The 24,369-nt window shown below is 38.3% G+C and overlaps 1 protein-coding gene across 16 annotated transcripts in view; it reads right to left on the minus strand.

Moving 5' to 3' along the window:
• The window catches only part of FBXW7 (F-box and WD repeat domain containing 7), a 274,164-nt gene that overhangs the window by 223,493 nt on the left and 26,302 nt on the right, over positions 1-24,369 (minus strand). The window contains exon 1 of one of the 16 annotated variants that reach the window (XM_023557124.2): positions 13,085-23,122. The exons of 14 other annotated variants lie outside the window; for them this stretch is intronic. The gene's annotated coding sequence lies outside the window, so the exon portion shown is untranslated. Of the gene's footprint in view, positions 1-5,499; positions 23,123-24,369 lie in introns of those variants that run through there. One more of the 16 variants, XM_064267581.1, reaches the window with a different exon arrangement.

Consider the following 24,369-nt stretch of genomic DNA (forward strand, 5'->3'; position numbering starts at 1 on the left):
CTGAAAGAACTGAAGAAAAAATTTGAGCCTTGAGTTGCAATACTGAATGATTCTATGGGCAAAATGGAACCCAAAAGGTCAGCAGCTCAAATTCCAGCCACTCCTTGGAAACCCTACGGGGCAATTCTACTCTGTCCTATAGGGTCGCTTTGAGTCAGAATTGACTCAGTGGCAATGAGTTTGGGTTTTGGTTTGAGACGGACAAAACACTGAACAAGGCAGCAAACATCAAAAGAAGATAAAAAAAAAAAAAATACACAGTCACTCACTGTATCAAAAAGAATCGGTCGAAGTAGCACGTGATCAAGAACCGACAGTAATGAAGAAAGAAATTCAAGCCGCACTGAAGGCACTGGCAAAAAAAAAAAACAAAAAAACAGGCTACAGGAACTGAAGGAATACCAATACTGGATGCAACGTTGGAAGTGCTCAGTCATCTATGCCAAGAAATTTGGAAGACAGCTACCTGGCCAACCAACTGCAAGAGATCTATTTATGCACATTCCAAAAAAGGTGATCCAACAGAATGTGGAAATTATCAAACGATATCATTAATATCACACACAAGTGAAATTTAGCTGAAGATAATTCAAACAACAGTTACAGCAGTATAACAACAGGAAACTGCCAGAGGGGCAAGCTGGATTCAGAAGAGGATATAGAACACAGGATATCATTGCTGATGTCAGATTCTGACTGAAAGCAGAGAATAATAGAAAGATGTTTACCTGCGTTTTACTGACTATGCACATGTATTCCACTGTGGATCCTAACAAATTATGGATAACACTGCAAAGAATGGGAATTCCAGAACACTTAATTGTACTCATACAGAACGTGTACGTAGACCAAAACACAGTCATTCAAATATAATAAGGGGATATTAAACGGTTCAAAATCAGGAAAGGTGTGTGTCAGACTTCTATCCTTTCACCATACATATTCAATCTGTATGTTGAGCAAAGAATCCGAGAGCTGGAATATATGAAGAAGAATGAGGCATCAGGATTAGAGGAGACTCATTAACAACCTGTCATAAGCAGACGACGCAATCTTGGGTGCTGAAAGTAGAGAACTTAAAGCACTTACTAATGAAGATCAAAGACTTCAGTATGGATTACACCTCAACATAAAGAAAACAAAAATCCTCACAACTAGACCAATAAGCAACATCACGATAAACAGAGAAAACACCAAAATTGTCGAAGATTTCACTTTACTTGGATCCACAAGCAACGTCCATGGAAGCAGCAGTCAAGAAATCAAAGGACATACTGCACTGGGCAAATGTGCTGCAAAAGGCCTCTTTAAAGTGTTAATAAAGCAAAGATGTCACTTCGAGGACTAAAGTGTACCTGACCCAAGCCAACGGTATTTTCAATTGCCTCCTATACATGGGAAAGCTGGACAGTGAATAAGGAAGACCAAAGAAGAATTAATGCCTCTGAATTATGGTGCTGGCAAAGAATATTGAATATACCATGGACTTCTAAAAGAATGAACAAATCTGTCTTGGAAAAAGTATAGCCAGAATGCTCCTTAGAAGCAAGGATGGCAAGACTTCATCTCATGTACTTTGGACATGTCATCAGGAGGGACCAGTCCCTGGAGAAGGGCACTATGCTTGGTAATGTAGAGGGTCAGTGAAAAAGAGGAAGACCCTCAACGAGATGGATTGAGACAATGGCTGTAATAATGGGCTCAAACAGCAAAGGTTGTGGGGATAGCACAGGTCCAGGCAGTGTTTCTTTCTGTTGTACACAGGGTCGCTAAGAGTGGGAATCGACTCGACAGCACCTAATAAGAACAAACAACAAATCACAATTGCTAATCAATGTGGTGAAATTACCTGAAGAGACAAAATAAAGAGACAAGAGAAAGCAGTCTAGAACTCGAGAAATGTTTATTTTTAGTGACCACACCGACAAAAGAGGCCTGAAAAAAAGGTTGAAGATTAAAAGACCAGAGAGGTAGGGAAAAAAAAAAAAAGAAAATCAAGAGATTTTCAACAATGGTAAAAGCTTCCGGAAAGTCAAGTAAAAGCAGGTCTAAATATATCCATTTAACTTACTGACACAGAGGTCATTGTCATTAGCAAATACTATTCTGGTGGAATGAGTGAGCTGAAGAGGTGAGCCAAAGGTGAGAATTGGAAACAAACTTAAATAATGTTTCCAAACATTTAGCTAGGAAAGAGAACAAAAAAATCAGTAACATAGTACCCATTTTTGTTTTGTTTCTTAAAAGGGCATGTTTAAATACTAATGAAAAGAGTCCAGCATAAAAAAAGAAGTTGGATATACAAAAAGAAGAGTTAATCAATAGTGTATGGTGCCCAAAAAGGAGGGATGGAGAGGGATGTAGCCTTAGATACAAAGCGTTAGTACTGCCTCTGTTTTAACATTTAAGGGGGGAGGAAAAAGAAAAGCACAAAGGTAGTAGGCAAGTATGAGTTCCCACCTGGTACTCCTATTTTCACTGAAAAGTAAAAGGAAAACCTTTCTGTAGAAAGAGACTGAGGAAGAATGCAGGAAGCCTGAGAACAGTGGAAGACTGAAACAGTCACTGTAGATAGACACAAGGAAATCGGCTAGTAACTATAATGAAATAGGATTTCCAAGAAGTATTAGGATCCACTTGTGGTTGATGACCATGAATTTATAATGAAAAAAAAAAAACAACATCCTTTTTGGTGACTTTCTACCACAGCATTCAGGTGGTATAAGAATGGAGGTAGCAGATAATTCAGTTAATCCAGAATACGGATTTTCCAGATAGGTGAGACAAACACATACAAATATTTTGGATAAGTGCCACTGGGTAGCACAAACAAGTACGCGCCCCACTACTAACCGAAAGGTTGGCAGTTCAAACCCACCGAGAGGCACCTTGGAAGACAGGCCTGGTGATCTGTTTCCGAAAGGTCACAGCCTTGAAAACCTATGGAGTACTTCTACTCTGCACACATGGGGTTGCCATGAGTCTGAACAGACTTGACGGAAACCTACCAACAACAACATTTTAGGGTATGGACAAGAAATGGACAACAGACTTTTGGATCATGAAATGAAGAAAGAAGGCTGATGATTAGAAGAGCAAGAGGCCAAAAGACTGGAATATAAATGAGTTACTACAAGAATTATAGTGGGAATACCCAATCAAATAATTCTAAAGGATAAGAAGTATCTGAATTAATAATGATTTACCAGGTAGAAAAGTTATCAATATAATTCCCATGAAAGTGAGAAGAGCAGAAAGTCACTAGATCTAGGGTGGTCAGGGAAATAACTCATGTTGGTAGGTCATCCATGCGAATGCTGAGATCACCTAGAATTACTGTAGGCCCTGGGATGTACAAGGAGATTAGAAGCAATGTGCTGCTGCCATCTAGAAATAAGATTCTACCAGGAAGGCTATAGATGACAGATAAAAGGAGGTTAGAAATAACAACTAATGATGTTCTAAAATGCTTTTTATATATTAAGTTATTTAATTCTTACAATAATCTATAAGGTAGGAGAAGCTACTACAACTAGTACTACTACTAGTACTACTACAACCGATGAAGAAACAAACTTGGAGAGATTTTAAGTCACTTATCCAAGTGTGCTCTCTCAAACCACTACGCTCTAGGATGCTATAAGACAACAAAAACCAGGGTGAGATGGCTACAGGATACAAAGAACCCCCAAATAGAGTAAAATTTCATTCAAGGAAATTTATATAGTATACGCTATACTTCTAGTCCCAACAATATATCAGATCAGTCCACCTGAAAAGCCTTCTCACAGAAAACTTCATTCAGAAAGAATAAAACAAAACCATTCTGTTAGCTACCATGAAAGATAAATCTTCAAGAGTCAGTAACACAGATAAAACCTAGGAAAACTTTACATTGAAAATGCTTCTGTCCTGCATTGGGTTGCTGGTCTTAACCTAGATATTTGGCCACTGACTTGTATGTAGGGACTGGAGATGAGACTTTGACCCATGGATCGACTTTAGAACTGAGAAATCTCCTCCCCACACACCCATTAACACACACATAAGAAGGGCTACGATCTTAGTAAATAGGGGTCTTCTAGGCAGCACAATAAGAAAAATAAAGAGGCATAATGATTCAAAAGCCACAAAAACTATCCTTACACCATCTAAGATACATCTACTGGTCTCATCCCAGCCAGAGCAAAGGAGAGTAAAGAAAAGCAAAAAAAAAAAAAAACACAGGAAAATATTAGCCCAAAAGATCACCTGAACCAGTGCTCCACCAGCCTGAGACCAGAAGACCTAGATGGTGGCTGGCTACCGCCACTGACCGCTCTGACAGGTATCACAACAGAGAGTCCCAGGCAGAGCAGGAGAAAAATGTGGAACAAAATTCAAATTCACAAAAAAAGACCAAAGACCAGACTTATTGGTCTGACAGAGACTGGAGGGACTTCTGAGACTATGGCCTCTGGACACGCTGCTAATTTAGGACTGAAACCACTCCCAAAGCCCACCTTTCAGACAAAGATTAGACAGGCCTATAAAGCACACAATAACACATATGAGAAACATGATTCTTAATTCAATCAAATATACAAGACCAAATGACAAATCCTGCCCAAAAGCAAGAAGAGGAGACAGGAAGGGACAGGAACTGGATGAATGGATGCAGAGAACCTAGGGTGGAAAGGGGGAGTGTGCCGTCTCATTGTGGGGACTGCAACCAATGTCACAAAACAATATGCGTACAAATTTTTGAATGAGACACTGAGCTGTAAACTTTCACCTAAAGCATAATAAATAAATAACATAAAAAAAAACACCATTACCCACTAATATGATGAGCTACACAGGGCATCCAAGAAAATCTATCATTGGAATTAGAATTCAGCAAAGTTGCTGGATACAAAATCAGTATATAATACCAATTTGTTTCTCATACTAATTTGTAACCACCAGTTATAAAATATATTTTAATTAAAATTCACCGTTCACAATAGTAAAAATCATAAAGAACCTAAGAACAAATCTAATAGAGGACTTTTGCGGGAAAAAAATATAACTATATTGAAAGGCATTTGGGTGGGTAGGGATATATACCACAGTCATTCAATATAAAAACTGCAATTACCCACACTGTAATGTATAAATTCAATAAGATTCAAATCACAATCCCAATATAGGCTGAGGTTAGCTTTTGGTTGGATTTTCCTGGGAGGGGGAAGACGGGCTGACAAGCTGACCTAAAATTCACTGAGAAAAGATTCACTCTTTCAGATATCAAGACTTAAAACTCTTTTAACATAGTATGGTAATAATATGGAAGCAGACATATCAAATAAAACTATGATACGGAGACTCTAGAAACAAATCTATGTATTAAATTTTCAACTTTTAAACAAAGTTAAAAGGCACAGACTAGAAAAGATATCTGCAATGCACATTACCAAAAACATTAACATACAGATCATAAAAAGAATTCCCACAAGTCAACATAAAAGTCAATAATACCTAACTGATGGTTAAGGCTGTATGTACGGTAACTTGGCTGGGCCATGATTCTCAGCAGTTTGGCAGTTGTGATGTAGTCTGGCAGCTATGTGATGATGTAATCACTTCCATAATGAGATCCGATATAATGTAATCCCCTTCATGATGAGATCTGTTATGAGCAGCCAATCAGCTGAAAGGGAGTTTCCTTGGGGGTGTGGCCTACAGCCAATAATGGTGGATTTTCTGGCAAAACTCGATGGTTTTTGCTCCCTCTAGATCCTGCAGCTGGCTCTTGTTCATCTGACCTCTGGTTCTTGGGACTTGAGCTAGCAGCTTACCTGCCAATCATGGGATCTGTCAGCCTCTGCAGCCTGTGAGCCAGTGGCGTGCCATCCTTACCTGCCGATTTTGGGATTCGTTGGCCTCCACAGCCTGTGAGCCAGAGACCTGTTGTCTGACCTGCCGATCTTGGGTTCATCAGCCCCTGCAGCTAAGTGAGTCAGGGGAAGCCTCCAGCCTGACCCACAGACTTGACACTTCCCAGTCTCTACAACCGCAGGAGCCATTTGCTTGTTATAAATCTCTCTACATGTTTATATGCTTTGCTGGTTTTGCTTCTCTAGAGAACCCAGACTAAGACAAGCCAATACCTAACAAAAAAAATGAGCAAAAGACACAAAGATTAGGAATAGGAAACCAGAATGATGAAAAATCATGCAAAGATGCCCAGCTTTATTAAAAACCAAAGTAACGGAAAAACTTTGAAACTCCATTTCTCATCTTTCAGATAGGCTTAAATTAGCAAGCTGGATTAAATAAATGCTGATAAATACGTAGGGAAACATGTTGGTGAACATAAAGTAGTATCTCCACATGGAATGAACCTGGCAGTACCTGAAAAAGATGAAGTGATACTTCCTACAGCCTACACCTCAGCAATTCTACTTAGATAAAATTACACATTGTCGAGTACTTATGTACAAGGTTATTCATTACAATATTATCTCTCAGTATGAAACTCAGCTTTATTCATCATAAAGCAGTTAAAATGATGAACTAAGCCTACAATGAACCCAGAAAACAATGTTGCATAGAAATTTTTCAGGTCATCTTTTATGTAATTGTTTTACAAATAGAAATTCAACAGGGGAACAGTCAAGGACTTCAGGATAAAAGGTACCTATCAAGGAGGGAAGAAAGGACGAGAAGGGGAGAATTTTAAAAGGACAGAAAAACAAATGAAGCAAAAGGTTAACATCTGCTTGGTTTTGAGGCAGGTTCACAAGTGTTGTATTACTTTCTGTACTTTTTTAATATTTGAATTATTTCATAATTTACTGCACCTACTGAGTCTGCAGAAGTCCTAAAGACTATGGCCCTGAGTTGCTCTTCAAACCTTAAATTGAAACTATCCTCTAAAGTCACCTTAAACTATTTAACAGTTTAGCAGAAAGAGTAACGATTGCTACCATCGAATAGTGTCTTACTTTAAAAAAAAAAAAAAATCTAATATCAGACCAAAGGGTCAACAGCTATTTTAAAGCATAGATGAGAAGGTTGGAGGAAAGGGAGATTAAGAAAATGGAAGTGAAAAAACTAGAACAGAAATAGGGATAATGTTGACACAATGTGAAGAATGTAGCCAATATCACTGATCATTATCTCTAGAAACTGTGGAATGGTTTTGCTATGTATATTTTCACCAAAAATAAAATTAAAAAAAAAATTAAACTTGCTGATTATGAACAGAATTCCAGAGGGCACAATGGAAGAACTAAGAAACAGAAATGATTTAAATCAGGAAAGGTGCGCACAAGGTTTCATCCTTACACCATACTTATTCAATCTGTTATGCTGAGCAAATAATCCGAGAAAGTGGACTATATGAAGAACGGGGCATCAGGACTGGAGGAAGACTCGTTAACAACCTACAACATGCAGATGACAAAACCTTGCTTGCCGAAAGTGAAGAGGACATGAAGCACTTACTGACGAAGATCAAAGACTACAGCCTTCAGTACGGATTGAACCTCAACATAAGAAAACAAAAATCCTCACGACGGACCAAAAAGCAACATCAAGATAAATGGAGAAAATATTAAAGTTCTCAAGGATTTCTTTTTACTTGGATCCACAAGCAACACCCATGGAAGTAGCAGTCAAGAAACTTCCCATATTGCATTGGGCAAATCTGCTGCAAAAGGCCTCTTTAAAGTGTTTAAAAAGCAAAGATATCACCTTGAGGACTAATGTAGCCTGACCCAAGCCATGGTATTTTCAATCACCTCATACGCATGTGAAAGACTGACAACAGATAAGGAAGACCGAAGAAGAATTGATGTCCTTGAATTACGGCACTGGCAAAGAATACTGAATACACCATGGACTGTCAGAAGAACCAAAAAATCTGTCTTGGAAGAAGTACAGCCAGAATGTTCCTTAGAAGCAAGGATGGTGAAACTTCATCGCATATGCTTTGGACATGTTATCAGGAGGAACCAGCTTCTGGAGAAAGGCATCATGCTTGGTAAAGCAGACAGTCAGTGAAAGAGAGGAAAACCCTCACAGATACGGAATGATACAGTGGCTGCAACAATGGCTCAAACATAGCAACGACTGTGAGAATGGTGTGGGATTGGGCAGTCCTACGTTCTGCTGTACATAGAGTTGCTATCAGTCAGAATTAACTCAAAGGCACCTAACAACAAGAAAACAGGAGAGATATGGAAGACTTTTGTAAAGGCAAAAAAATTACAAAACATTATATGATAATTCAGAGGATATGGTATGGCCACCTACTGGTGAAAATAAGGATGAGAGGCAAGTCTCAGACCCCCTCCAACCAGACAAGCAAACCCGATGCTGTCAAGCTGATTCTGATTCATAGCGACCCTATATACGACACAGCAGAACTGCCCCATAGGTTTTCCAAAGCTGTAAATCTTTACAGAAGCAGACTGCCACATCTTTCTCCTGCAGAAGAGGCTGGGAGGCTCGAACAGCTAAACTTTTGGGTAGCAGCCAAGCACTGAACCACTATACCACCAGGACTTTCAGACTCCTTCAGCAAAATGGAAATTGGACTTCATGGCCAGCGTATTTGTCTCACTAGGACCAAGATATGGAACCCTGTGGTGCAGTGGTTAAGCACCTGGGTACTAACTGTAAGGTCTGTGGTTCGAACCCACCGGCCAATCCACAGGAGAAAAATGTGGCAATCTGCTTCTGTACAGATTACAGCCTTGGAAACCCAATGGGGCAGTTCTACTGTATCCTACAGGGCTGCTAAGATTCAGAATCTGCTCCACAGCACATAACAATGATAGGACCAACATAAAATAAAATAAGCCTAACTAGTTTATAGGAATCCCTGGGTGGTGCAAATGGTCAAACGCTATACTACTAAGCAAAAGGTCAGCAGTTCCAACCCACTGAGAACCACTTCGGAAGTAAGGCCTGGCAATCTGCTTCTAAAAGGCCTTGAAAACTCTATGGAGCAGCTCTGCTCTGCACACATGGGGTTGCCATGAATCGGAATCTACTCAGTGGCAAGTAACAATAACTAGTTTATCATCTCACCTCACCTGTCCTCGCATCATTGTGATTCTCAGTAACCCTAATCACTACATGTTACAACAACAGTTATGCTGACCCTTGAATCTACAAGGTGCAAGACACCGCTAGGTAACGCAAGGATAGAAGGAGCTGCATTATTAGCTCCCAGAGAGCTTATCATTTAGTGTGAAAGCTGAGATGCACAAAGGAAACGAAAAACTAGCACTTAAGGGCTAAACAGGTGCTACTGGAATTCAGAAGGGAAAAAAAAAGAATCCATCAGGAGGCTGGGATGGTACAAGAAAAGCTTCACAACAGCATTGGAGCTCAAGCTGAGTAAAGACTCAGCAATTCAAAAGGTAGAAAATTTGGCATTCTGCGTAGAAAAAAATGGAGGCAAAGAAATGTAGACCTCTGGGGAGGAAAAAAGAAGTTGTATAAACATTTGGCAATTTTTTATTTTAATTAGAAAAATAAAGTACTTTGACAATTAACAAAATCTTTAATAATTAATAGATCCATCAGGTTTCTCAGCTGAAACAACACAATCTACTACAGGTGGTTTCAACAAAAAAGAAATTTTATTAATATTAGTTGATAATAAAGAATTCCCCCAGAGAGCTCAAGAATCAGATTAGGGCGTGCACCCAGGAAAAATACCCAAGTCTCCCCACCAGACCATTCCCACCCTTTGAGTCCTGGTACCATGAAAGCTGAGTGCACTACAATAAATAAAGTTCACTGACACCTCTGCTACTGCCCACATCTGAGAGCTCAATGTCTCATGGCCTGACATTCACACAAGGAAGCAATTCTAAGCATTTCTCTCTTCTAAATTCATGTCTTACACAAATTCATCTGATTGATAGAGCCTAGATGGTATGCCTGTGTCCTAGCCACTAAGAATGCTAGGAAATTCAGTTCTGCCTTCTACAGGACTCCTAACATGCAAATTTCCCCAACGCTGAAAGGCTATTTGAAATGAGCAACTATAAATACAGGCCAAATCTTGCCTACCCAACGACATACACATTTATTCCAAGCTTCCAGTTCCAAACAACATTCTCCTGTCTGACAGATTACAACTAAGCCTTGTACAAACAAAAATTTCATACTTCGTTCCTAGAAAATGAGATTAGACCCAGAGTCTCATCAGTTACTGCACACAACTTCAATATGAGAACGCGGGTGACGTTCCTTTTTCTCCTGGTTTCTTCTATAATCTATGGACTAAACTGCAAAGGAGGGTGGGAATGGGAAAAAAAAGTTAAAATCTACAAAAATAAGCATAAACATATAAAGAAGTAAACATAACAGATTCTGACTCCAGTCTAAGAACTGTGTAAAGGACCACAACTCACTCTTAACGGTAGTTCAAGTAACGCCTTTGTCTGTTAGACCTACATTTTTTGTCATACAGGTCAAGTATGAACTTAATCGGCTACCATTCTATTTTAGATCTAAGGATCCCATGATCATTTAGCCACAGTCAAAATAGTGCATTCAGGCCAATCCATCTCCGGTCATCATTCCTGTCATGCATGCTACCTTATAGAAAATGATGCCCACCCTGCCTGTGGAAGTTAGAGTCACCCTAGGATCCCACCATTTCCCCTGAAATCAGAATGACAATTTCAATGTTCAGTATCTCCTCCCACCAGCAGGCAAAAAAATCACCATGCTTTTCACAGATGCTGGGACTGCCCTCAAAGTAATTCTTACTACCTTAGTAAATAAAGTGTCTTCCATAAGTCATAGGGGACAGTGGTGGTTAGGAACTAAGAGAGGTGGGTGGATGGTCATAAATGATAATTCCACTCCATCAGTCCTATTTGCCTTAATCTTTTAACTTCTTCCTCTACATTTCACCAGGAATTTTTAGGCATTCACCTTCATTTAGAATAAAGCCACCACTGAGACTAGGTTTCAGTCAATCAGAGGAGCTAACAATTAGAACCACTCCTGACTGCATGAGTTAGACCACTGATACCAAAAATCTCTGGTAACTGCATCATACCAACAAACCGGGCCAAACGCAAAAGTATGTTTCTCTCTTTGTCAAAACCCATTTTTATACATATTCCTCAAGTTTTTGCTGCTGTGTTGGCACTAATGTCAAAAGCATTTTTATATATAATCCTTCTCTTCCAGCCTGACTATGTATATAAAGGTACAGCATGCTAAAATCTGAGGCAAGTCACAGGTCTGAAAACAATGAGGACTGTGGGAAGGGATATGAGGAAACTAGCTTCCGCTTGAATGTCAAATGTCTTAAAGTTATTACAGATCTTCAAAGAGGACAGGGAAGGATGACTTCTGCACACAAAAGAGGCTTCATGGAGTTTAGATGCTTGAGGAGGTACTACATATCCATAATTCCATATATAATGTGTGTGTGTGTATAATTTATTCAAAAGATTATTAGGATATCACACCAAAAACACAAGCAGCAAAAGACATCATAACAATTAAAAACTTTTGTTCAACAAAGGACTTTATCAACAAAGTGAAGAGAAAACCTACAGACTGGGAGAAAAATTTTCGGAACCATATATCTGATAAAAATTTTTCTTGAAACAATCCCTGAAGAAATTTTTTTTTTTTAATTCAGAACTTTATGAAGCCAAAAAAAGGCTCAGCAGAGAAGAACTACAGTTTGTTAACAGTTTGTACACATGAACATGCACATATTTACTGTTATTGTAAAGTATCGTGATCAGGATTTAAAATCCAGAATATATAAAGAATTCTTACAACTTAACAAAAAGACAACCAAAGAGGATATACAAACGGCCAACAAGCACATGAAAAAATGTTCCGAATCATTAGTCGTCGTCGCCGTCTGGATGCCATCAACTCGATTTCTGACTCACAACAACCCATGTGACAGAGGAGAACTGCCCCATAGTGTTTTCTAGGTCTTGCTCCCATGGAGAGATGCAAATCAAAACAATGAGATTATCACTTCACCCCCACTAGAATGGCTATGGTTAAAAAAAAGTAAGAAGTATGCACCAGGATGTAGAGAAATTAGAACCCTCGTTCATTGCTAGTGGGTATGCAAAATGGTACAGCCACTGTGGACAACAGTTTGGCAATTCCTCAAAAAGTTAAACACGGACTATTATATATCTCAACAATCTCAATGCTTGGTATATGCCCAAAATAATTGAAAACAGGAAAGAAAACAAAGACCTATACACTACTCACAATCACCAAAGGGTAGAAACAACCTAAATATCCATCAACAAATGAATGGATAAACAAAATGTGCTATACATATACAAGATTATCCAGCCACAAAGAGAAATGAAGTCCTGATACATGCTACAACATGGATGAACCTTGAAAACATTATGCTGAACAAAATCAGTCAGTCACAAAAGGACAAATATTGTTATCATCCCACTTATATGAAATGGACAAATGTAGAGACCAAGGCATACCAGTGGTTACCAGAGGTGGTAGGGAGGGGGAACGGCAGAGTCACTGCTCAGGGGACACTGAGTTTCTGTTAATGGTAGTGAAATAATTTGAAAAAGTATAATGGCAGTGATGGCATAACATGATGAAGGTAATCAATGTAAAAACTGATGAACTGGCAACTGTTTTGTTATATATTTTTGCCACAACAACAAAAATTATTAACAGCCATAAATATCACATACGTCCACTAAAAAAAGGTAGTATTTACACATTGCTATTCTACCGCCCCAAATTTTCTTAAAATTAGATAACATAAGACTTTTTCTACTTGGTTATTTTGTGATCATGTGTTTAGTTTTTATCAATCGTTACAACTTCTACACACTAAGATTCAAATTCAAGAGCAACTGAACTTATGCCTCTAGAGGGCAGCATTCTCACAGGATACATGACATTTACTTTTAAAAAAAGATTCCATTGCCCAAAAAAATTTTAATGCAGGATAAATGAACTTTAGCAAGTTTTCTTTCTTGTAAGATGTCTCAGAGCCTTTAATATATTGATGTGCATTGTGAACTTGAATAGGATGCTAGTATGCCATAGAGAGTTTCCTCAAACTTACTTCAATCACAGAACCCTTTCTTCAAGGACCATCTCCAGTGACGTACCACAGAAAGACTTTGGAGACAATCTAGGACAGATTCTCTCAAGACAAGTTTCACTTCCTTTTTCATTCGTGAACTTCCTCTTCTGATTTTTAAATCATGTCTTTAGATATCTCCCCGTCTTCCTAATTACTGAGAATGGAATAAGCACACAACAGCACCCATTTATTTCTGTGGAAAACTGAAATTTGAATTTACTGCCTGGCTTGCTCAGAAGATAACGGCAAAGAAAACAAGAAAAGGTGGCTGGTGCTATAACGAATTAAGATATGGCTCCTCCTAGTTTTAAAATCTTTAGAGGAGTTCGGGTATACTTTATATATATATCTGAACTCAGAATATTAAATATTTGTGTGCCACTAAAAATCTTTCCACAATCCATAACAATTATAACTGAGTTTTGTAACCTGTAGATTCATGGTAAACCTGATGATACTTCTATAGGTCTCTATAAAAAAAAAAAAAATCAAACCCGTTGCCATTTAGCCGATTTCGACTCACAGCAACCCTATAGGACAGAGCAGAACTGCCCCATAGAGTTTCCAAAGAACGCCTGGCAGATTTGAACTGCCAACCTTTCGGTTAGCAGCCATAGATCTTAACCACCACGCCACCAGGGCTTCCTATAGGTCTCTATGAACAAAACTTTATTTTTAACTCCAAAGGAAAGTGTTAATTTGTGAGAGAGCCATTAAACAAGATTATTCCGTTTTTTTGTTCTTTCACACAAATGATGAAACCATTTTTTGACAATGTAGAAATTTTTCTACTCTCCAAGTTTTCTAACAACAGGGGCACAAGCCATGATTTCAAATAGAATGTCTGTTCAAATTTTTTTTGATTACTAAACATCCTGTTATCCGTGAACAATGTTCAGAATTTTTTTCTGTTAATCCTTCATGACTACGAATAAAGAAAATGAAAGCAGTTCTACGTAGATCTTTCCAGGGTTCTTGGTTCAGAAGTCCTCTCGGAACTGCTCCTGTGACATCGGCCTTATCAAAAAGGACTATAATCCATAATCAAGTAACTAAAATACAGGTATATAACCCACTCTCAAAGGCTTAATTTCCAAGGCATTTTGCTTTAGCCACATGCGACTACTGAGTACTTGAAATGTGGTTCTTACGCTGGGGAACTGAATTTTCAATTTCATTTCATTGTAATTAATTTAATCTAAATTTAAACACTGAAGTAATATAAAAACATCTAAAGAAAGCTGCATTGTTTTGTAGTACTACATTTCACTTTAATTATTGCACTGCGTATTACAGTTTGCCTGTCAGGTGTGTGAGTCATTTCTAGCATAACATGCAAAACATCACTGATACAGTCAGTATCAATGAACTGATTCAGTTGGAATAACTTTTTTAATGCATCATTGTAGCAGTGTAATGCATTTATGGAGTATTTTTTGCAAATAACACAAGTTGCACTGGTACTATATAAATCATAACTGGTAATTAAATTCAAATACTTTATAATTTTAATTTTCACTTTAATTTTATTTTATAATTTAATATATTTTGAAAATAATTAAAATACCTTTTCTACTTCAAAAAAGAATGGACTGAAAAAATGAACACCTTTTTTAAATTAAAACAAAGGCTTTCTACCCATGCAGAATCAAACGGAAATGCAGAAGCCGGTACGACCACCAGCACAGTAAAGGAAAAAGAGACACAAACAAAGTATATCACAAATTCTACAATGAATGGCAACGGCAATTAGCTGCAGAAGAGCAAAATTAAAATGCCGTTGTGTAAAAAAGTTTTAAAAAATAATAAAGGGGACAATATTAAGAGCCATTTTCAGCAAATACATAGTTTATTTTATAAGGAAGTTCTCTCAGTCACTTGATATCAGAATTAAAACTCCAGCAAAAAATTTTAAATAATTTTTAACAGAGTCTACACTTACACCTCTGAGTTCTTGCACGTGCGCATACACACACAAAACACACACACACACAAAATCTAGATAAAAGGATGGTAATTAAACATTTTCAATCATGAAAACATTTTTAAGAAAATTACATTTTACAAAAAGTGGAAGACTTTCAATTAAGCAACCAAACAACTACCCATGGTATAGAAGACCTTTCTAATACTACCAAAAATCAAAAGATTAACCATTTCGAAACTCTCTTCTAGCTTTAGATAAACCATATGATAAAAGACGCGTAGCCTGCAGGCCTACTCAACAGCAGCAAACAACAAAAACAGCCTAATTAATACTTTAAGTACATTTTGTTTGAAAGAACTTTCAAACTTAAGAAGAAATGTCAACATGCAGCTTAAGAAAAGCAAGCTTGTGGTGTAGATTTTTTTAATCTTTTACATCTCTCAAAGAAGAGTTTCAGCTACATGTGAGAAATCAGTCTCCATCACAACAATCAGCTCTCCAGCTATGTTAGGTCGAAACTCCAGATTTACGGGAGCTATAAAAGAAGAGCCTAACGTTTCTCTTACTGCTCTGCTCCACTGTGTAACTCCAAAAGCTCACTGCCACTGTGTGATACATATTGAAAACATTTGTGCTCAATCTTCTGAAGCAGGCTCTGAGAAGCGTCACCAACAGAGCTGCTAAAATCTTTTCAGTATTGTGGTGCCGTGAATTACTGAATATGGCCCTTCTAGCCGTAGTCTTTGTAAGTCCCGCCAAAGGAAGCGGTCAAACTATGCAAATGAGGTGCCTGTGGCCAACCAAGGGGATTGGATAGCTTGCTAATAATGTAAATAAGATACATGGCACCCTTGTGGGGTGGAACCATGAAAACAAGGTATATGGAACCCTAACGATGGAATTGGTCAGTTTTGCCTTTATTACTTGGCTTAAAATGAGCCATCCCAGAGGTGCACAGAGGAACCTCATGATCAACAAGGAGAGGGGAGCAGAGCAAATCCTTTGGATCCAGGATCCCTGTACTGAGAACCTCCTTGACCCAGAAGACAGAGAGAGCTGTAACACTGGAGATGGTGAAAGACAGCAAGAAGCAGCAGCAGAGAAAGGGTGGCAGCAAAGGCAGCAGAGCCCAGAGACCAGCAGGAGACAGCATGGTGGGCTTCACAGCCGAGGAACAAGAAAGCTGAATGCCCTTGGGCAGGAGGCTTGCTGGTGGAATAGGGTGCCCCCGGGCACTTGATGGAGCTAGGTCTGCAGACCCAGGAAGCTAGAGCTAAGTGCCTTCAGGCAGACGCTTACCGGCGGAGTTTGGCAGAGCTAAAAGAGCTTTGTAACATTTGCCCAAGCAGGGCAGAGGCCAGGCTGAGGGCCAGAGACCTGACTATGGGCACAGCTGAGGAGAGGCTGTCCTGATCAAAGAACTGTATCCTGAGCATTCCTGAACCTGAACTGTAACCTGTTACTTCCCTAATAAACTCCAAAACTGTCAGTATGGTGAGCTTTGTGTGGCAAATTATCAAACCCAGCAGAGAAGAAGAGAGTGCCTGGAAGGGGCTGTTGGTGTGAGAATTGGTAAAAAGGTTGGCAAGAGAAGGTATTCTGACCTCCGCTCATAAGACTCAGCCTTGAGCTGTTGCTGCTGATAATGACTCTCCTGTTGTGAAGTAAGTAGAGGTCAGATGCCACCCCCAAGCCATTTTACAAGTACGTACATGCAAATAATATGAATTATAGCCAGTTTTTAAAACCGTTTTAAAAAATTGACAATAATACATTTAGTGATCTTGTGTTGTTTGTTCATTGGTTGAGACATAAGACATTTTACAAAAATTTACTGAACTATTAACTTCAAATCAAAGAAAGAATGCTTTTCAATATCCAATAATAAAAGACAAAAATGGAAGTATACTTCATATTTTCTCACCAATTACCCTACTACATATGAATAAGCTTAATTTGAAACACCAAAGAAAGTACGAGTTTCTTTCTGATCATGGCGACTGATGTTAAAATTGAATATTTTCATAATACAAATCAATAGTAAATATTTTATACTCTTTTCTTACATGAATCAACATGCAGATGACTAAACCAGAATTGATAATCAAACGGGCTAGAAAATGACAAATAGCTGAAGAAGACTTTGCTAATATTGATAGTTGATTTTCTACTTTTGCAATATCCCTTTGATTTTGATGTTAAATAATACTGCATCAACACAACAGCGAGAGAATTTGCTTAACTTACGAAACACAAAATCAGAAGGCGTAAGACTGTGTGGATCATAACAAATTATGGATAACATTGCAGGGAATGGGAATTCCAGAACGCTTAATTATGCTTATGAGGAACAAGTACATAGACTAAGAAGCAGGTGTTCAACAAAACAAGGGGATACTGCACAGTTTAAAATCAGGGAAGGTGTGCATCACCGTTGTATCCTTTCACCATACTTATTCAATCTGTATGCTAAGCAAATAACCCAAAAGGCTAGACTGTATGAAAAATGGGGCATCAGGACTGGAGGGAGACTCATTGACAACCTGCATTATGCAGATGACACAACCCTGCTAGCTGAAAGTGAAGAGGGCTTGAAGCACTTACTAATGAAGATCAAAGACCATAGCCTTTGGTATGATTTACATCTTAACATAAAGAAAACAAAAACCCTCAAAACTGGGCCAACAAGCAACATCATGATAAACCAAGAAAGTACTGAAGTTGTCAAAGATTCCGTTTTACTTGTAAGAATGGAAGTAGCATGCCCGTGGAAGCAGCCATCAAGAAATCAAATGATGTACTGCAATGAGCAAATCTGCTGTACTTTACAGTGCTTAAAAAAACAAAGTGTTAAACAACAAAGATTAAGGTGTGCCTGACCCAAGCCATGGTATTTTCAATCACCTCATATGCATGTGAAGTTGGACAATGAATAAGGAAGACCAAAGAAGAATTCATGCCTCTGAATTATGGTGTTGGCAAAGAATATTGAACATACCATGAACTGCTAGAAGAACAAACAAATCTGTCTTAGAAGAAATATATCCAGGAGGCTCCTTGGAAGCGAGGATGGCAAGACTTCATCGCACATACTTTGGACATGTTATCAAGAGGGATCAGTCCCTGGAGAAGGACATGATGCCTGATTAAGTAGAAAACCAAACCAAACCCACCGCCACTGAGCTGATTCTGACTCATAGCGACCCTAACGGACAGAGTAGAAATGTCCCATATGGTTTCCAAGGAATGGCTGATGGCTTTGACTGTCAATCTTTTGGGAGGCAGCCGTAGCTCTTAATCACTGTGCCACCAGGACTCCTGGTAAAGTTAAGGCTCAGCAAAAGGAAGACCCTCAACAAGATGGATTGACACAGTGGCTCCAAAAATGAGCTCAAACACAGCAACAATTATGAGGATGGTGCAAGATCAGGGAGTGTTTTATTCTGTTGAACCTACTCCGCGGCAATGAGTTTCGGTTTTTTTCTTCATATATATATATATACACACACACACACACACACATATATTACCTAAATTTTTATATGTGTTAAATGATAAAGTAGTATTTTGCATATATTAGATTAAGTAAGCCGCATTATTGGAGTCCCTGGGTGGCGCAAATGGTTAAGCACCAGACCATTAACAGAAAGGTTGGTGGTTCAAACCCACTCCAAGATGCCTCATAAGGCAGGCCCAGTGCTCCGTTTCCAAAGAGCTGAAAACCCTAGGGAGTTCTACTCTGAATACCTGGGGTTGCTATGAATTGAAACCAACCTGACAGCAACTAACAACATGCCATATTATTAAAAATTATTTTTACCTGTTTCCTTTTACTTTTTAAATGAGGCTACTAAAAATTTTTTAATTACATATATAGCACAAATTATATTTCTATCAAGCAGGACTCTTCTAAACAAAATAAACTCTAAAGATGAACAAAATTAAATTCTTGCAAGAAGAATATACTCCTAATCATTGCAATGGCAAATGTTTTGTTACATACCTTCTCCTCACTTAAAGAAAAAAAAAAAAAACCATTGCTGTCAATTCCAATTCATAGCAACCCTATAGAACAGAGCAGAACTGCCCCATAGAGTTTCCAAGGATTGCCTGGTAGAGTCAAACTACTGACCTTTTGGTTAGCAGCCACAGCTCTTAACCACTACACCAGGGGTTCCTATCAACTGTACAGTTATCTCATGTTTTCCATTTACAACAGTAAAAAATCTATCACCTGACTATTTCGCTCATTAGCAATGTATGTCTGGCAGTAACGAATGCCAAGGTAAGAGTAATGCTGGCTTTGATGGTTAAGGTCATGAACCACTGGCTGGGCCATGATTTTCAGTGATTTAGCAGTTATGTAGTGATGAATATCTGGCAGTTATGTAATGATGTAGTCATCCTTCATTTTGTGATCTGATGTGGCAATCCTCCATTTTTGCATAACACCAAGTTTACATAATGACCTTGTCTTTGGAAACTAACCATGTCGATAAGTGAGAAAGGGTGTAATATATTTTACCACAGTAAAAATTAAAATAAAGAGTATATTCTTTAGAACATCACTATCAACTACTAAAAAATTACTCTGGAATGAAGCTTTCACATTTTTATAGCCCATCATGCTATATGCACAATACACACAGAACCAGCTTCAGCATCAAAATTTAAATAAGCATCTGCTCAAGGAGGGTTTGGTGATAACATTGCGTTTTGCAGCATCTGTAGACTGAAGAGTAAAAAAATACAGAAAGAAGCAAACTTCAGTGTTACAATAGCATAAGTGTTGCTGTTGGGTATCGCCTAGTCAATTTTCAATTCATAGAAACTCCATGTGACAGAGCAGAACTGCCCCATCAGGTTTCCTAGGTTGTAATCTTTACAGAAGCAGATCACCAGGTCTTTCTCCCTCAGATCCACTGGGTGGGTTCAAACTGCCAACCTTCTGGTTAGCAGCTGAGCTCTTAACTGTTGCATCAGCAAGGCTCCTTAGTAGCTTAAACAGTCTTTTATAAAAACTAAAACAGGAAAGAACATTTCTCTAGGAAACCACCTGCCAGAGTACAACAGGAACACATTACATAAAGATAAGCAGAGTAACAAAATCAGGTGCTTATAAAGAACAAATGTGCACGTTATACAAAAACAAAAAAGTGATACTATAATGGCTAAACATTCCAGTTTAGCAGCAACAGGGATAAGCATCCCCTAATAGATGCTGCTGTTGTTGTTAGATGCCATCAAGTCAGTTCTGACTAACAGCAACCCAGGGTCTTCCTCTTTTTTCACTGACCCTCTACTTTACCAAGCACAATGTCCTTCCCCAGGGACTGGTCCTTCCTGACAACATGTCCAAAGTATGTGAGACGAAGTCTTGCTATCTTTGCTTCTAATAGGCATTCTGGCTGTACTTATTCCAAGACAGACTTGTTCATTCTTCTGGCAGTCCATGGTATATTCAATATTCTTCGCCAACACCATAATTCAAAGGCATCATATCTGATAGTTACTTCCTAATGACATAACGATGTTGGACTCGGCCAAAAAAAAAAACAAAGCAAAATTATAAAGTTACTGCATTTAACTATAAGCTGCGGAAGAAAAGATACGAGTTTTGTGCATATCCTATGTTCCGAAGAGATTTTAAATTTCTTTCAAATTTAGCTGAATCAAATATTTTAAATGTTTAAAGTTACACATCTTAGTTTAAGAAGAAAAAGTAAAAAGGACAAAATAACACTTAAAGTGCCTCAATACGTTGTTTTCGTTTTCACTTTTTTTTTTAAGTAGAACCAAAACAAAAAACAAAACCATTCCACTGAGTCAATTCCAACTCGTAGTGACCCTATAGGACAGAGCAGAACTGCTCCATAGGGTTTCCAAGGAGCGGCTGGTGATCTGAACTGCTGACCTTCTGGTTAGCAGCCTAATTTTTAACCACTGCGCCACCAAGGCTCCTTAAGTAGATCAGCATGGGAAATTTATTTAAAACACCATGTTAAATAAGACCTTAAAATGCCCATACAGGGTTTCTGCTTGGGGTGATAAAAGTTTTGGAAATAGACTGTGGTGATGGTTGCACAACATTATGAATGTAATTAATGTCACTGAAACGTACGCTTAAAAATGGCTAAAATGCATTCTGCATCCCACTTTGGAAAGTGGCATCTAGGGTCTTAAACACTAGCAAGTGGCCATCTAAGATGCATCAGCAAGGGAGAATGAAGAACACCAAAGGGAAAAAAAAAAAGGAGCAAAGGAGAATGAAGAACACCAAAGACACAAGGTAATTATAAGCCCAAGAGACAGAAAGGGCCATGTAAACCAGAGACTACATCAGCCTGAGACCAGAAGAACTAGATGGTGCCCGGCTACAAACAATGACTGCCCTGACAGGGAACACAACAGGGAACCAACCCCTGAGGGAGCAGGAGAGCAGTGGGAGACAGACCTCAAATTCTCATAAAAAGACCAGACTTAATGGTCTTACTGAGACTAGAAGGACTCCAGTGGTCATGGCCCCCAGGCCTTCTGTTAGCCCAAGGCAGGAACCATTCCCAAAGCCAACTGTTCAGACAGGGATTGGACTGGACGATGGGATAGAAAATAATACTGGTGAGGCGTGAGCTTCTTGGATCAAGCAGACACATGAGACTATGTGGGCAGCTCCTGTCTGGAGAGGAGATGAGAGGGCAGAAGGGGTCCGAAGCTGGCCGAATGGACATGAAATTAGAGAGTGGAGAGAAGGACTGTGCTGTCTCATCAGAGAGAGAGCAACTAGGAGTACAGCAAGGTGTATAAAAATTTTTGTAGGAGAGACTGACTTGACTTGTAAACTTTCACTTAAAATGCAATAAATTTTTTTTAAAAGTTAAAAGGGCAAATTTTGTTAACAGATTTTACCACAATAATTTTTTTATTAAAAATGTCCCAAAATACAAAGATACGATACTTGATAGGATATTTTCTGAGTTGAATCACAACAATCCATGGTATCTTTCAAAAAAGCTCATTTCTTAAGCAACAACTAAATACAGATAAAGCAAATCTACCAGGAATTGTTTGACAAATAGCCTAATATGTCAACTTTTTCCAAATTCAGAATCAACTAACACTAAATAAACTACTGTGTGTCAATCAGCATGCTATAAAAATTAGTAAAATTTTATTACTTTATTTTACAATATGTTTCTTTAAAATATCTCAATACCACTAGGTAAAACAGGTAAAGTAACTGAGCACTCCTATTCCCTATCTCCAAACAATCCGAAGCATTTTATAGGAAATGCATGTAGCAATGCTTCATAAACTTTCACATGCATCAGAATCACCTAGAGGACTTGTTAAAACAGACTGCTTTGTCTGGATGGGTCCTGAGAAGTTTGCATTTCTCACCAGTTCCAAAGTAAAGCTAATGCTACTAGAGGTAGGGAACCACACTTTGAGAACCACTGGTAAAGACAATTTACAGATATATTCAAAATAACATCAAGATAAATTAACAGGCAGTATAAATGGATTCTGTTGGGCCAAAACAATAATCTAAGTAATCTAAGTTCATGGGGTTCTAATGCCTTGATTAGTCAAAAGCTCAAATATCCAAGAACTGATAGTTTCTATGTCTTTCAAATAATGCTCCACATTTTTCCTTTTTTCCAACCCTCCAGAGACTGAAGATTGAAGTTACAGTCTGTGACAGGGACCTACGGTATACTGTACATTAAGAGCAAACACACAGCTTAGAAAAGATTGAAACCTATTATTACACTGTGCAGCCTCATCAAAACTTAACCACAACCCTTTTCATGACCATTGGGACATACGTTATCCCACCCACTTTTTCCACCTTTTGGGTTTTTTGGGACCCTACTTTTCCCACTAAAAGTATTTGCTGCCCTCCAGTAGGGCCCTGTGTTGGAAAAAAAAAAAATTCTATGAAGCCAAATAGCTGGGGAATGAGCCTTAAATGTGAGGTAGTGCATCCAGTAAGTTCTTTGGGAACTATGTATTCCCAGATAAGAGTTCTCAAAATGCATTATTACAAACCAAAAATTTAAACACATTCCATGACTCAGCATACTTCCATTAATGAAAACACATGATATAAAAAAAAAAAAAAAAATTCAAAGGAGAAAATAATAGGGTCTTGGAAATGTTTTTAACAGATGGCCAACCCACCTTCCACGTGGGAGTGAACGCAGAGTACCTAACGCAAAGAGTCAGGACGTTTCTTAAGGAAAAAAAATTATCAGACTACAACACTAAATAAACGAGGAATATAAACACTTCTATACTAAAAAAAATTTTTTTTTTTTTTTATACTATATAGCATTGGAAGAAAGCTCTTGGGAAGGTTTTTAAATAGTTATTATCAAATATTAGACAAAACAAAGAAATTATTTCAATTGTGTTCCCATGAAATAACATATATGGCACAATGTAACTTGTAAAGAAATCATCCAGGGTTAATTGGTACAAAATGGGTCTGCTGGGAATTAAACAGAGAGTTCAGGGGAAAAAAATACTGGATTTAAAGTAATTTCTCTACAGCAGGGCTATATGTCCAGATCATCCAAAGTGATTTTATAAAAGAAAGGTTTTTAAAGGATGGTGAGATATGAGTATTATAAAACACAAGAAAGGATTCCAATCTTCAATAAAAAGAACTAAGGTTCTTTGGCCAAATGGCTGGTTGCAGGACTGGGGCAGGGAAAGTACAAGATGAGCTAGAACATCTTGTGGTATTAGAAAGTAAGGAAGACATGTCAAAAGGACTCATTTGTTCCTGCTGTGAAACATCAGCCTAAGCAGCCCAGATCTGCAGAATCTCCAGTCCAGGGAGGGCTTGTTATAAGCCACACACTCAGGCAATTGAACTGTGATTTCAACTGAGATCTCCTATACTCCTTCCTGTGGTCTCTAAAGTATGACGAAAGGGAAAAAAGGGGAAGGGGGAGCAGGAGACTTTGTTTTAAATACAGACGTTAAAGAAACATTCTCAACCTTCGCAAAAGGGTAGGATATACACAAAGATGGTCACTGCAATATTTTTTATACCGACAAAATACTAAGAACAGCCTAAACGTCCAGTAGTTAAATTATATTTCACCATTTTGCTGGAAGAGTTAGAATTAGTGTTAAAGAAACACAAAGTTATGAAACGGGAATCATTTTACTGCTGAATTTCACTCACAACCAACCGAAAATTTTCATCTCTAAAGGACTCACTTTTCAAGTATTGTGTGAGTATATCTGTAGCACTAAATTCCTGGAAGTATACTCATTCAAAGGGCATATGCACTTTATTCTAATAGAAATTACCAGATTGCTCTCC

This window comes from Loxodonta africana, chromosome 13, assembly GCF_030014295.1.
Source record: "Loxodonta africana isolate mLoxAfr1 chromosome 13, mLoxAfr1.hap2, whole genome shotgun sequence".
In the NCBI taxonomy this organism is placed as follows: Eukaryota; Metazoa; Chordata; class Mammalia; order Proboscidea; family Elephantidae; genus Loxodonta; species Loxodonta africana.